This window comes from Melanotaenia boesemani, chromosome 6, assembly GCF_017639745.1.
Source record: "Melanotaenia boesemani isolate fMelBoe1 chromosome 6, fMelBoe1.pri, whole genome shotgun sequence".
Taxonomy (NCBI): domain Eukaryota; kingdom Metazoa; phylum Chordata; class Actinopteri; order Atheriniformes; family Melanotaeniidae; genus Melanotaenia; species Melanotaenia boesemani.
In genome coordinates this window covers 15,756,744-15,770,288 of record NC_055687.1, presented here as the reverse complement: position 1 = coordinate 15,770,288, position 13,545 = coordinate 15,756,744, and positions in this window count along the sequence as shown.

Sequence of the window (13,545 nt, the reverse complement as noted above, 5' to 3'; positions counted from 1 at the left end):
CCTTTTTTTGTGGCCTGCAGGTGGCAGCATATTTTAATGCATAGACAATTTGAGGAGGCCTCATATTCAAAGCAGTAGAGCTCAGAAAATCTCCTCAGCTAGATTCCTGTCAAGAAGTTTGAGAAGTTGCTGTAAAACCTCCCATAACACAGACTGCCTGTAAGATTAAACTGAAATAACTTAGTTCTTTGGTTTATACGCGTTAATCAGATCTTTATGTAAGCACTCAGGCTTTGGATCACACTGGAACCTTTGAAACATATTGCATCTGGAAAATAAAACAAGCTTCATCATTTCAAACTGGTGTTTTTAGTGACGATAACTCGACATTTGGACGTTGATCATTTAATCCACGAAATGCTATTGATAATTACCTCACATGTGGTCTGATCCCCCTTCCTTGCACTCTCAAATGACCGTCTCTCTGGGCTCCCTCTGTTTTCCACTGTCATGCACGCGCCTCTTTCTCCTCGGCAGCACCACAGCCACCGGGTCGCCATAGAAACCGCTGAGAGACACACGTCAAGGGTGAGAGATGGAGAGAGAAAGGGGGACAACGAGTAACACAGAGAGAGAGAGAGGGAGACATGAAAGGTTAGGGTGTTACCATATTCCCTCCCCAAAGCCACCACCACCACAGCCCCCTGGTTTAATTCTGAGCCCCCAGCCCAGACCAAACCGACCCCCCTTTCACTTATCTCTGCCTCCCCCGTATAACCTCTCCCCCATCTTTTTTTTTTTTTGCTCTCCATCCCTCTCTTGTTCAGACAGGCTGCTCGCATGGCGGGGATGGAGACGTTCACCGATGGAAGCACTGGTAAATTTTCACACCCACAAAAAAATCCAAAAAACAAACAAACAAAAAAATCAGGAGCGTTATTGTTGGGGTGGGAGTACAGGGGCTTCTTTTCCACACGTGTCTTTTTACCTTTCCTTTGCTCTACAACACACTCCCCCTTTTACCCTTTCCATTCACAATCCTTCCGTTATGTGTAAAAGGGGAAAGATTTGAGTCCACTTGCAGAGGAGCCCGACTTTTCTTCCTGCAGCGTCATATGCAGGATCCAAGAGAGGAGTGGAGAAATATCGGTCCTAATGATTTTTTTTGTGCTGGGCTGGGCTTTTTCTTTTTTATTGATTAGAAAGAAATTAATTCAAGGGGCAACCCTCGTGTTCTAACACCCTGTGTACTCTCCCTCACTCCCTCTCTCCTATCCTCCCTTGCTCCTTTGCTCTGTGGACGAATAGCGTTGTGTCTTCTTGCCTGCTCTGCATGTTGTAATATCGCGGGAATATTCGATTCAGGGCATGCTCTGTGTTATGCAAAGCCATATACAGTGAATGCAGCCTTCACCTCTACACCTAATGCTATCATTATAGGCGAATATCGTGCATTGTCTCGTATAAAGGACTTGACCGAATGTGTGGTCGCTGTAATTGCAACTGGATGCGATGGTCTTGTAATTAGCGCTCATATTTAAATGTACGCACTTCTGTCAGCATGGAGGTTTGGTGTTAAGGAGGAAATGATCAAAGACGTGTTCGGGCAATTTCCACCATTTAGACTCTGTTGTCGCGCCGATTCGTCTTTGTTACGTGAATCCTAATTATGAAAGGCCGTGATTATAGCGCTGTTTCCGCACATGCAGGTGCGTTCAGGCCGGGATGTTTTGGGAGGCAACCGGTGCTTGTATTTGTGCATACTAACACGGCACTTTACAGCCAGATTCACCTGCACTGTGGGGATCTTAATCAATGTGGTCGATATTTGCACGTCGGCATCCCCATGTCCGCAGATAGGACAATACTACTCCAGTATGGAAGGTTTACACGCCGCCGAAGGGAAATCGATGGACAGACTGAGTTAATTATGAGAAAATCAATTAAAAGGAGGGGAACCACGGGCTTTATAAGGCCGAGAAGCAGGCTCGCATCGGCAGAGGAGAGGATGAGAGCAGGCAGTGAAGGAGAACCATCCGGGCGCTGCTTCCCTCTCTGCTTGGCCGCTCCGCAGCCGCTCTCCGCTTGCTGCGCGCTCTTCCCGAGCGTCGTTAAAGCTCCGTTGCAACTATGTGCCCTGACTCATCACACCAACATGTCCCTAATAAGAAAAAGAAGAAGAAGATGATGAAAAACCCCCCCCAAAAAACAATTAATATTAGCAATTAGTGTGACTACTTTATTTGAGCACTGCTTGTAGATACTGATACACACTTTTTTCGCTGCTGATGTGAGGTTCGTGTGTGTCTTTCACTTTTCTGTCCACCTGACCTTTGCTCTTTATTAGAAACACAGCCTACGCGGCTGCAAGTTTATTTCTAAGACCTAAATGTACAAATATTCACCCTAAAGAGCAACAGACATGTGGGTTCAGCTTTTCCAGAAGACTCGCGGTTGCTTTTGGGGCTGGATTCATAATTTAAGATATTTCTCCAGATTATTGAGATTGCTTCAAGGCAAGAGTCTATCACGTGAGCAAGTCCATGTTGGTCATGAAGCTACGTGTAGTACCATCAGTATTATATAATGTCATGTAAATGTGTTTACCAATGCCCGCATATAGAGAAACACAAAGCCTAATGACCCCCCGCTTGTAAAGTTACAATATTAAAAAATAATAAACATTAAAAAACATAATGGAGGAGAACGAACCACGGAACTGAATGAGAAAGGGACACACCTTTTTAATGAACGTAACCATAACTCTAAAGGAAGAGCTACTTTTTATATAATCATATAATCTTGGCCGATTTCTTTCTTAATATTTCGCAAAATAGCGTCTCAGTAAACGTGAAAGGATTTGTTGCATATTCTGCTGCTCTGCTGATGCTGATTCTTACATCTTTATCCAAAGGATCGGTCTTTATTGTTTCTTATCTTTTATTGTGTGATAGCCTATACGAAAACTTAATAATAGGAATTATAATGCATGAATATTGGTTACTGAAATTTGCTTTTAGTTTTATTTTTGTTTTCTAAGTGGGCACCACGAAAATGTTTGATTTAATTTCTTCTCAATGCGGCAAATACAGTAGAAAAATAAATAATCTGGTTAAGTCTGATCAATAAATGACATTTGGAGTTGCAACCTTGTTATTCACCCAATATTTTAATTCATTTTCATCTTGTGTGTGTGTGTGTTCATGTGTGTGGGAGAAAGAGAGGAATAAGTTATTCCAAATTATTTATAGCGGATCACCAACTCCGGTCCTCGGATGCTTGTTTTCTGTTTATATTTACTTGTCATTTGAAAATTGTTTAAAATATTAGGCAATCAGAGTTTACGTTAAAATTAATAAATAAATTTAATTTGCTACAGTTTTGACCGAAACTTTGAACACCTTTAGTTTGGGGGAAGGAGAATAAATAAACAAAATACTCAAAAGAGTTTTATTAGTTGCTTGACAGAAACATTCACATGTTGTCTCTCAGTTTTCCTCATATCGAATATTTTAAACCTATTCTTCTATTTCATTTGACGTTTACAGCAGATTTAGATTTTTAATATGTAAATGTGAATTCAGATTGTTTTGCATATGTATACTTTAACATTTAGTTTCCGAGTTTTTTTTTTTTGTCTTTTTTTTCGTTCTTTTAAATATTTGCTGCTCTCTTAGCGTCATAGTTTGACGAACTTACATGCATATTATTCAAATAAAACATCTTTCAGTGTTCGTTTCCATGTCAGCTGACGTAGGAAAACAAGGAGTGTATCTACAACCGAAGTTTGGAAGAGTCAAAACGTTTTTATTTCTGGTTTTTCTGAATCAGTTTGTCTATTTGGAAACTATAATTTCCATATTTAAACGCAAGGCCCGTGTTTACTCTGTTTATAGGCTTCTGTGTGTGAGACACTTTTTGTTATGTGATCATCTCTCTAGCGTTTGATTACAGGGGTTCAATATTGTCAGCTCAAGGAACACACACACACACACACACACACACACACACACACACACACACACACACACACACACACACACACACACACAGACAAGCGTGGTGTGTTTATGTAACATCTGATCATTTTTAAATTGTCAGCTATTTGAAAAGATCTGGTTGTATTTAGCTTTTTTTTATATATAGAAGAAAAATGTTAGAAGTTGGTAGAATTTTTTTTTTACCGTATTAACAAATCCTATTAAAAAAAATCTTCATCTTCTTTAAGTTTTTTTAAATGTTGACAGAATCAGGTAAAATACTCAAGATATTTTTAGTATATTAATCCAGTAACACAATCTTAAATTCCATAATTAATCATTTTATGATTCCCTCTATTTTTTTTCTATAATATTTTCCTGGGAGATGCTCCTCTTATATCGGACATATGAAAGAGGATTTTTTGTGAATTTTATAATCAGATTCACTAAGTTGGGGCTGATCTTGGGGAGTGGCATCTTAACACCCTGCCCTGCACCTTATCAACATCAAACACACCAGCACAAACGATGCGTCCAATTTTATGGTTTATGTAAACGTCTTTCACCAAAATCTCGTCCCATAAACGGGTTATTGGCTCAGTTCTGTTCAAAGCTTTGATGTCAGGTTTTCTATTCATTTTTGTCACTTACCAGTTTTGTCGGAATCAAACACCACGGGCCGTACGGAATTAATCCATTTTCTGCACCACTCTCCTACCAAATGGTGTAGCTCCGTGTCCCCGTGCACAATGAGCTAATGACCTGCAGGTCAAAGGTCGCTTGGCCAGTTCCTCAATTAAGGTGGAGAGATTGCAGTTGCACGATGCATCGTTTTTGTGACAAGAAGGGGGGCCAACAGTAATGGTAGAATGTAATCATGATTTGCTTGAGTTGGTCAAATTTCATCCCAGATGCTCTCAAAAGTATGTTTCCAATCATGTCTGATAGTCTTTTTATTTTACCATCTTAAAGTGAAAAAATTATATTTAATTTTCTTTTGTAATATTCTAAAATGAGCTAAATTTGTTTATTTTAATGTAAAGTAGTAAAGATATACACACATTTTAAAACCACACTGCCACAGATAATATAGATATGAAACAAAAAGATTAAGCACATAGACCTTTAGGATCTTTTTTATTCCTACAAAAAGTCAGAGGAGAACGTTTTAAAAAAATCTTTGAATGTTAAAATTAACATTGTGTGTTTTTAGGCTTATGTGCGTCTTGTCACTTTTCCCCCTAATAGTAATTCACCAATTGTGGTTACTGGATGCAAGCAATGGCCAGTCAACAATCGTTGCTGCATCGATCAGCTGATAAATGCTGTTAGGATTAATCATTCGATAAGAAAAAAAAATCCTGCTGTGAGTGCCATTGCCTTTCTTAACCTGACTGCTTGGCCAGTACAGCAGCTGCACAGACCAGGGCTTCAGCGCCACAGACAGGACTTCAATAAGTGACAAAAGAGAGGTGATAAATTGATCAAAAATGACCACAATGAAACAGGCCTCTTGTGAGGCCATACATGTCCATTATGTGAGTGTGTCTACCAGTTTGTGGTTGGAATACATCAAGGGCTCAGGGCCAAAGTTCAGCTTCATCCCAGACTGATGACCCTGCAGACTGACTGACCTCTGACGGTCTAACAGCTGGGGGAGGAGGCAGCATACTGGACCAGCAAGGAAGAGGCGAGAAGGCAAGACAAGAGAGGAGAACGAGATGGAGGCGAAATTTAGTGTAGAAGGAGGAAAAGTAAGAGAGACTAGATCATTTACAGAGGAAACAGAATATTATTGCCACACTGGACCTTGAATATTTCCTTGTGTTTTTTGACAATCTCCCCCTGCCATGGTCCCCCCTGGTTTTTGTGCTCAGCTCTGGTTTGAACCAGTGAATTAACACCTGACCCCAGTTTCTGACCCTAGCCCGTCATCGAGCTACCCCCTCCAGATTAGCAAACACGCACTATCTAGCCTGGACACACACTCACGCATATACAGCTACAGCCACCCGCAATCACCATCACACATGAACACACATAACTACTTAATGTATAGAGAGCAAAAAAACAAACAATGCAGCGGGTGTATAATATCCACACAACCTTTGCACATCCCATCATCTGTCCACATCTAATTCCCCAGAGTGGAGCTTCAGTGTGTCACTGCTCGTCACCCTATCGGTCAGTCTGTAACAGCAATCTCCCCCCACCACACAATGTCCAGGGAGGCAGTGTCTCCCCCCACATACTGACCCTCATCCATTTTACCTGCAGGACGTAGCTCAGCATTGGCCCCACTGCCACAGCTGTGAACACGGGATTTGCTCTCATCTTGGCATCCTCCCACAAACATGAGCTTTTTCTTTGTGCCAGTTTGCAATTTGGCTCTTTTGATTTGCATACCTGATAAAGAAGTGGTTTAATTAGAAGTCCAAAGTCTGAAGAAGCTTCACAGGAAAAAAAAAACAAAACAAAACAAAATAAAATCATTGTATGTAATCTAGACATTGTATTTACTGCTGCAGCTGAGTCTGTGGTTTTAAGGGTTGGCTTATCACAGAAAATAGTTTTCTCTTTTGTTAAGTGGGAGTTCTGTTAAACTGCAAGAATTAACATTTGCCTGCAAATTCTGGATCCACCTGAAGACATAAAATAATATATGAAAAAAAAAAGAAAATTCTATGAACAATATTTGTGTGTAAAATTCAATAAAATTACATTCCTTTTAACATTTAGGCATTTGTAGAATTAGTGTTGTAAATACTGGTTTTATTTATTTATTTATGTATTTGCTGTAATGATCCAATCCTGTTTATATCTGCATGTCAGCATCCCACATTCAACTCAAACTACTGTAATTAGTTTAATTACTATATATATATTTTTTTAATTAAATTTGCCCTAAAATATAGGAAATTATGACAAATGCTGAAGTTGTGATATAGATAGATTATTACATTTAGCTTTACCCTCATACCATCAGAAATATAAAAAAGGGGCACTTTTACAGTGGGTAATCAATGGGTATTTTACAGTATTCAATTGTCGTTCTTATTATATTTAAATTAGTTAAATTGATACTTTAATTATATTGTCTCAATTTAAAGTATTCAATAGTTATCAAATGAAAACCAAGGAGAAAGAGAGAGGAGAATAAATGCTGCAAAGATCCATACTTGAACTTGAACTTGGCGCGATCTGGTTCACGGTCAGCACCCCTAACCTCTTCCCCCATTATTAGATTATTTTGAGATATTTTCATTACCAAAACCAATTTGCCTCTAATCAAATAATCAATGAAGTGACAGAATGTTTCAGGATGGTATTGTGTGTGAATGAGCAAGAGAAATTTGTTTATAATACAAACCTTTCTTCTATCTGGTTTTAGTGGATTTTCTGCACACCGTTTAATTGCTCTCATCCAAGTATTTATGTTCTGTCTTTTTCCCCTTCTTTTTGGGGGATCTGTGCAGTGCTGTGTGGTAGCCACTGAGCATCACATCACAGGACCACATCCTCTTCCTTCTCATCCCATCTTCCTCAGCCTCCTCCGGGCTATTGTATCGGATTGATGGCCGCTTTGGCCGGCAGGTGAGGGAGGGAGGGACGGGGGTGCTCAGCTGGGCTGGTCACCAGAATTTGTAGTGCCCACCCTCTGCCTGTGAGTGTCAGCAGAGAGCAGGCAGTGTGTCTGGCTTGATTAGGTTTCCTACCTATCTTCCCACTGTGTCAGACAGAGGAGGAAGGCAGCAGAGAGGGGGAGAGCAGCGGGAAGTTGCCCAGAGGAGAGGGAGGACAACAGAGGAAGCAAGAAAAATACATCTTTTTATCCCTGCTCTCTCCGTCAAAAAGCCCTGTACAGTTTCCTCTTGCTGTGTCTCTCATTCTTCTGTGTTTTTGCTTCTTCATCCTGCCTGCCTCTCACTTTGTCCTGCTCTCACCCAAACCCCCCAATCCTCCACCTTTTACCCCAAACTCATTCCTTAATCCCAAATCTCCTCTCCCCTCTCCACTAGACCCTTTTCATTTGGTCTCCTTATACTTGTCTTTCCCTCACATCCACCTTTGTCTATGTCTGTCTCATTTAAACATGCTACCTTTCAGCATAACCCTTTTACACACTTCAAATGACTGCAGCATGATTTTTCTGTGATCACGTGATCATTTTTCCCCTCTTTAATACCCCCCCCCCCCCCCCCACACACACACACACACACACACACTAGTTTTCCCTCTACTTCCCTGCCTGCGTTTTCATTTCATTATGTTGCTTCTTGTTTAATGAGTTTATTACAGCTTTTTCCAACATCACTTTTCTTTGTAGGAACAGCTATGATGCTGTTGCAAGTAAGCAAGTGCTGGTGACTTCCCCACATTTTTTCTTTTTTTTCTTCTTTTCGTCCGGAACAAGCTTACACCAATTTTAGTCAGTGCAGCCATTTTGTTGGATGTGATCAATTTTCTGTGATTTGGTCACAGTGATTTTCAGCTCATCAGTTCCTCTGTTGTGTGAGAGTTCGGCAATGTCGCCTTGTACGCCTCAACATTCTGAGCCTCGTCTGAGGGCTAAATATGAAGATTTGGAGCATGATTGTGGACAGATTTGTCCATCCTGAGTTATATAACAGGATAACTTGATATAGAAAGATTTCTTACACCAAGATGAGAAATTAAAACGGAAAGAAATCAAGCTGATCTTTCACTTCCACAGTTAAAGTTTTTCTTTTTTTTCTGCTGTTGTAGTGAGAGCAGGCTGTAATTTCAACCCTGAATTTAACCACACAATGTTTCACAAATAGTGTTTCGGTGCCACCTCAGCAGTGCTCATATTATTCAGATAACAAGAGAGCTTCTGTCATGTTCAACAAAATAGGATATGTTTTCTTAATCTGTCAATGGCTGCGGTCCTGAAAGACTTCATTTTGGCTGAGCAATGAAAGGCTCAAAAACATCAATATGGCTGAGGAGGATAAGAAGAAAAGGCCATATTCCTGGTCTGTATCACATTCCCTCCATAACCCCCTATTTGTATGGTGCAGATATTGGGTTTCAAGCGAGAAATCAGGATTGCGTCCTTCCTGAATGGCAGTGTCCGTCAGTTGAAATGGAATAGGAATGTTATACGGAACCAATGCATCTGGGCTTGCCTGGACATCTCAACAATACCACTTCACACTTTCTTCTCTCCCTCCCTATCACTCTGTGTCTCTCTCTCTCCCCTCGGTAAGTTTCTTGCTCCCCATCTCCATCATAGCCACGACAGTGTGGAGGAAGAGGTTTGGATTAGGCCTAAACATACAATTGTGTCGGCTGGGCCATAACTGTCGGCAGCTTGTGTTGGGTCCACCATGAAAATAAGAGAAAAGGAAAAAAAAACAGGAAATCCAGTCCACTTCATACGCTTCTCACTTCCATTTTCTTTGTGCATTTAACGTGTGAAAAGGATTGCAGAGAGGTATGTCAAAAAGCAAGAACAAAATAGAGGAAAAGACAGTTATCCGTGCTGTCCCTTGCCTGTCACACTACAATGTGCATGGTTGATAACTAATTCAAAAAACATGCACAGTCTTTGTTAAGCTTTTCAAATAACTTGTATGTCTGAATGTAATTTTAAAGGGTGTTTTTATGCAGCTGCTGTAGCTGATCAATGCTGTTCCTCCTGTCACACTGTAAGAATATCACATTGGTATACAGTAACTCAACAAAAGGCGAAGGGACCATTTTGCATTGTCTATGGATAACATTTGGTTTGCAGAGTATGATGTATATGGATGGGGCTTGGGACTGTATTGTAGTCAGTAACTGTCAGTGCAGAGAAGAGAACAGTCTCAGCGTTTTCACCGATGCACAGCCGCTGCTTTTGCCTCCTGCCTTTTCTCCCCTCACTCATCCTATTTTCAGCCTTTCATTTTTTTACACAAGGGGAAAATGAGGAAGAACAAAACCAACATATGAAAACTAAAACATGACAGAGAGGGGGGTGGGGATGGGGAGGGAGGAGAGGAGGAACAGAGGAAGAGAGGCAATCTCAGAAAACAAGAGGGCTTTCAAAAGTAAGGGATGAAAGCTAGTCAGGCTGTTATTTTTGAAAAATGATCCATGTGTAGTGCTCCTCTTAAGAGCCAGGTACATATTATTTTATCTTCCTGAGGAGACTCAGCAAGGTGTTTTGGCACAAAAGAACTCAGCAATGGTTTCCTTTAAGCTGTGCACTTTATTGACCTTAATGTTATTTCTGACAGCTGTGTTTTAAATCATTTACCTTCTCTCTGAAGTGTTTCTCTAATCAGATCTTTGGGTTGGTGCAAAGTAGGAAAATACAGGAATTTTAAACTGCATTTGCTGTTTTCTAACAGAATATTTTAGGAAACGGTGAGTAGAAAATGTTTAAATATATGCATCAGTCTGAACTGGAAGTGTGGAACCATGTTACAAGCAAACACACACAAACACCTGCATGCTTCACACCCATTCCCTTTCCCCTTTACTGAGGCTGTTGCTGGCCACTGTGATCCACATAATCATAGTAGTTTTTTTCTAATTTGACATGATTTCTATATGAATCATTGTCAAAATTATTGCATATTTTACAAGTTAAGCTCAGGAATAATGGTTTCTATATGAAACTTTTAATCAGAAAGTGTATAATAAAACAAAAAAGAAAGTTATAGTTATAAACATCACTATTTTATTGTATTTTATATGAGATAGTTTACAAAATTATCATTAAAATTTTCTCCTTTGCTGACGTTCATAAGATCTTTGAGTGTGTGTATGTTCTCATCCTGAAGAGGATGCGGCAGCACACATGTTAGTATTGGAATGTGCATCGGTATGTGTGAGAATGTGTGTGTGTGTGTGTGTTCAACACGTGCCACCTCGTATCAATAGGTTAATAGCCGAGATGTCAGTTTCAGTGACTAGCTGATTAGTTGTGTGTTCACTAATCCACTCCGGGGTGGGGAACTATTGGCTTCCCCATTGATTTTAGTGTGGTGAGTAGGCAGAAGATAGAGAGAGGGGAGATCTATTGATTGACCCCAAATTAGCCCCCCCACTACCACCCAGCAACCCGACCTGCCATTCCTGTACTCAGCCGCAGCTTCCTCGTTGGGTGACCAAGCTGACAAACATTGTTTATGATTGACTGCTTTGGCGAAGAATGAAATGTTTCCTTTTTTTAAATGTTTTACTGGTTTGGAAGTGCTGTTTGTTTGTGATTTGGCTGTCACTTGATTGGCCATCTTGTGAGGATGAGCTACGCTGTGCTGTGTCTGACCGTAGGGAGCAGCTGGTTTGGAAGCCTTTGATGAGTGAAACAGCAGTCTTTCCCACAAGGAGGATATTACTTTTGTGTTTCTGATCACAAAGCATGACTTTATTTTTTAACTGTTTTTTTTTTCCTTTCCTTTTTTAGACAAAGAATATTCATACTAAAATGGATTATAGAAACTATACCCTGTTTTCTACTCTTTCTTAAACTTTTCCTTCTCTGTTATCCTTCATGGTTGTGAACATGCAGCATCACATTCTTCCTTTTATCAGCTTTTTATCTCAATTTCTGTCCTTTGCTTTGCACTCACCCCTCCAATAGATCTTTTCTTGGGTCTAAGCTTTGAGTTTCCTCTCCTGAGCCTTTCCATTCCATCTATCACGCCATCTCATCCCTCTGCATCTACCCTGATATTCCTCTTTAGGTCTTTTTTTTTTGCCTCTGTCACTCTTTAGCCTTTTCCATTCTCTGTCTATGTAAGCAAGAGGAGGTTGTTAAACATTTTTCTTCCCTCTTAATTGTTTTGACTGGGCCGATTGGCATCCCGATTAGGCCCATTGATTTCCTGGCGCTAAGTGCATTGATTTTTAAATTTCTTATTGATCCCCGCTCTAAATCTCTTGCGCACTCACTCACACACACAGTCTCACCGTTTGCAGGGGCAGAGATGGAGAAAAAGGTTGAAAGAGGAAGACAAAGGGGAGAAAATGGTGTTAGGTAAATACACTGACCGGTGACAGTAGAGTGAATTAACAGAATGGGTGAAGAAGAGCATGAAGTGAGGAAGAGCAACAGAGATATGAACTGTGAGGGGAAGTTGAATGAAAAACACAATGCAAAGATTGACAGAAAAGAAGCATTAATGAGCATTAAACATTAGCTCAAACCTGCACAATAATTCGGATTTTTAACTTGCTTATCTTGATTTATACATGTTCCTGTATCCCCAGCGAAAATCTGTAAAATGTAAAGAAAATCGATGAATTAGTAATTGTAAGACGCATCAGGAAACAGTTTCAGTGCAGTAGTTTCCAGCCTCCTGGATAGAACATGTTCATCTGAGAAGAATGAGACACTTTATGGGTGAACAGAGGTTTATGAGGGATAGACAGATATTGGAAATGTCAGAGATGGAATGGAGTGTTTTGTCTTTGCCTTGCTATTTCACATGGTCTGCAGAGCCTGTTGGAGACACACGCGTGTGTGTTATTTCTGGCTTATGACTGTGTTAGGTTTTAGAGGCCTGCTAGGCTCCGAATCTTACATGCCCACTGGTGTTTCTCAGAAGGTGGTGGATCTAATTGGCTGTATCCGAGTCTGTGCATGTGGGTGTGCATGTCTCTGTTCACACATGCACACTTGAGTCTATGTGTGTAGTGTGTGTGCAAGCTCAACTATATTTGAAGTATTTTATGAATTCTGTCGATGTGTGCACAGGAACATGTATGTGTTTTTTACATCTGTTTGTATATTTTTCTGTGTGTGTGTGTGTGTGTGTGTGTGTTTTGACCTTTTCTTGGCTTAAGTGTTGAGGCTCACACTCCGACATTCGGCTGATAGCATTTTCATTTTATATCCTTGTACTTGACAAAATTGTGCTAACCTTTTCTGAAGTCATTTGCTGCTTTTCTGTCTCAGTGTGTAGCAGGGTGCCTTGCACAACACACAATATTATGGACCATATGTAGCATTACCGTGTTGCAATTACAATTTACTCTGCGAAGAGCCACTTAAGATGAGTGCTTTGAAAAGGCAAGCAAGGAAAAGCAGCTATTGTCAGCAATGCCAAAAGAAAAAAAACTTCTGTTGTCAGAGATGATGTAATGCTCCTCCTCTGCAACATTAAGTGTACGGTTTTTTTAATGGTTTTGATAGCACCTCTATTATGATGGTGGTGAAGCTTGCAATGACAGTAATTACGATGACACTGACAAGGGAGGTTATTTGCTTAAGCTTTCTGTGTTTACATCTCTTGCTCTCATAGTTTGCATCTGCAGCAAATGTAAAATAACATGTTTCTGGGTTGCGCAGGGTATGTGTTGGCTAAACAATGCAAGATAAAGTATTTAAAATGCATACCCTGGGCCGAGCTGCTGTTTGCTTAGTAGTGATGGGGCTTGTGTTTGCACTGATGATGGGGAAAGTCTCACAGGGCACACGCAAACTGGTTTAAAAACTAAATATGTGTCTGCTCATTTGTAAAGACTACACTCAAACAGCCTGATGGTCACTGTCGCTGTTTCAGATGAAAGATTGGATCCTGTGGACTCAGCACACATGACCAAATGTGCGCACAAACACACACATGTCCCTGTAACCTCATGCACATGCACATATATGTACAAGAAA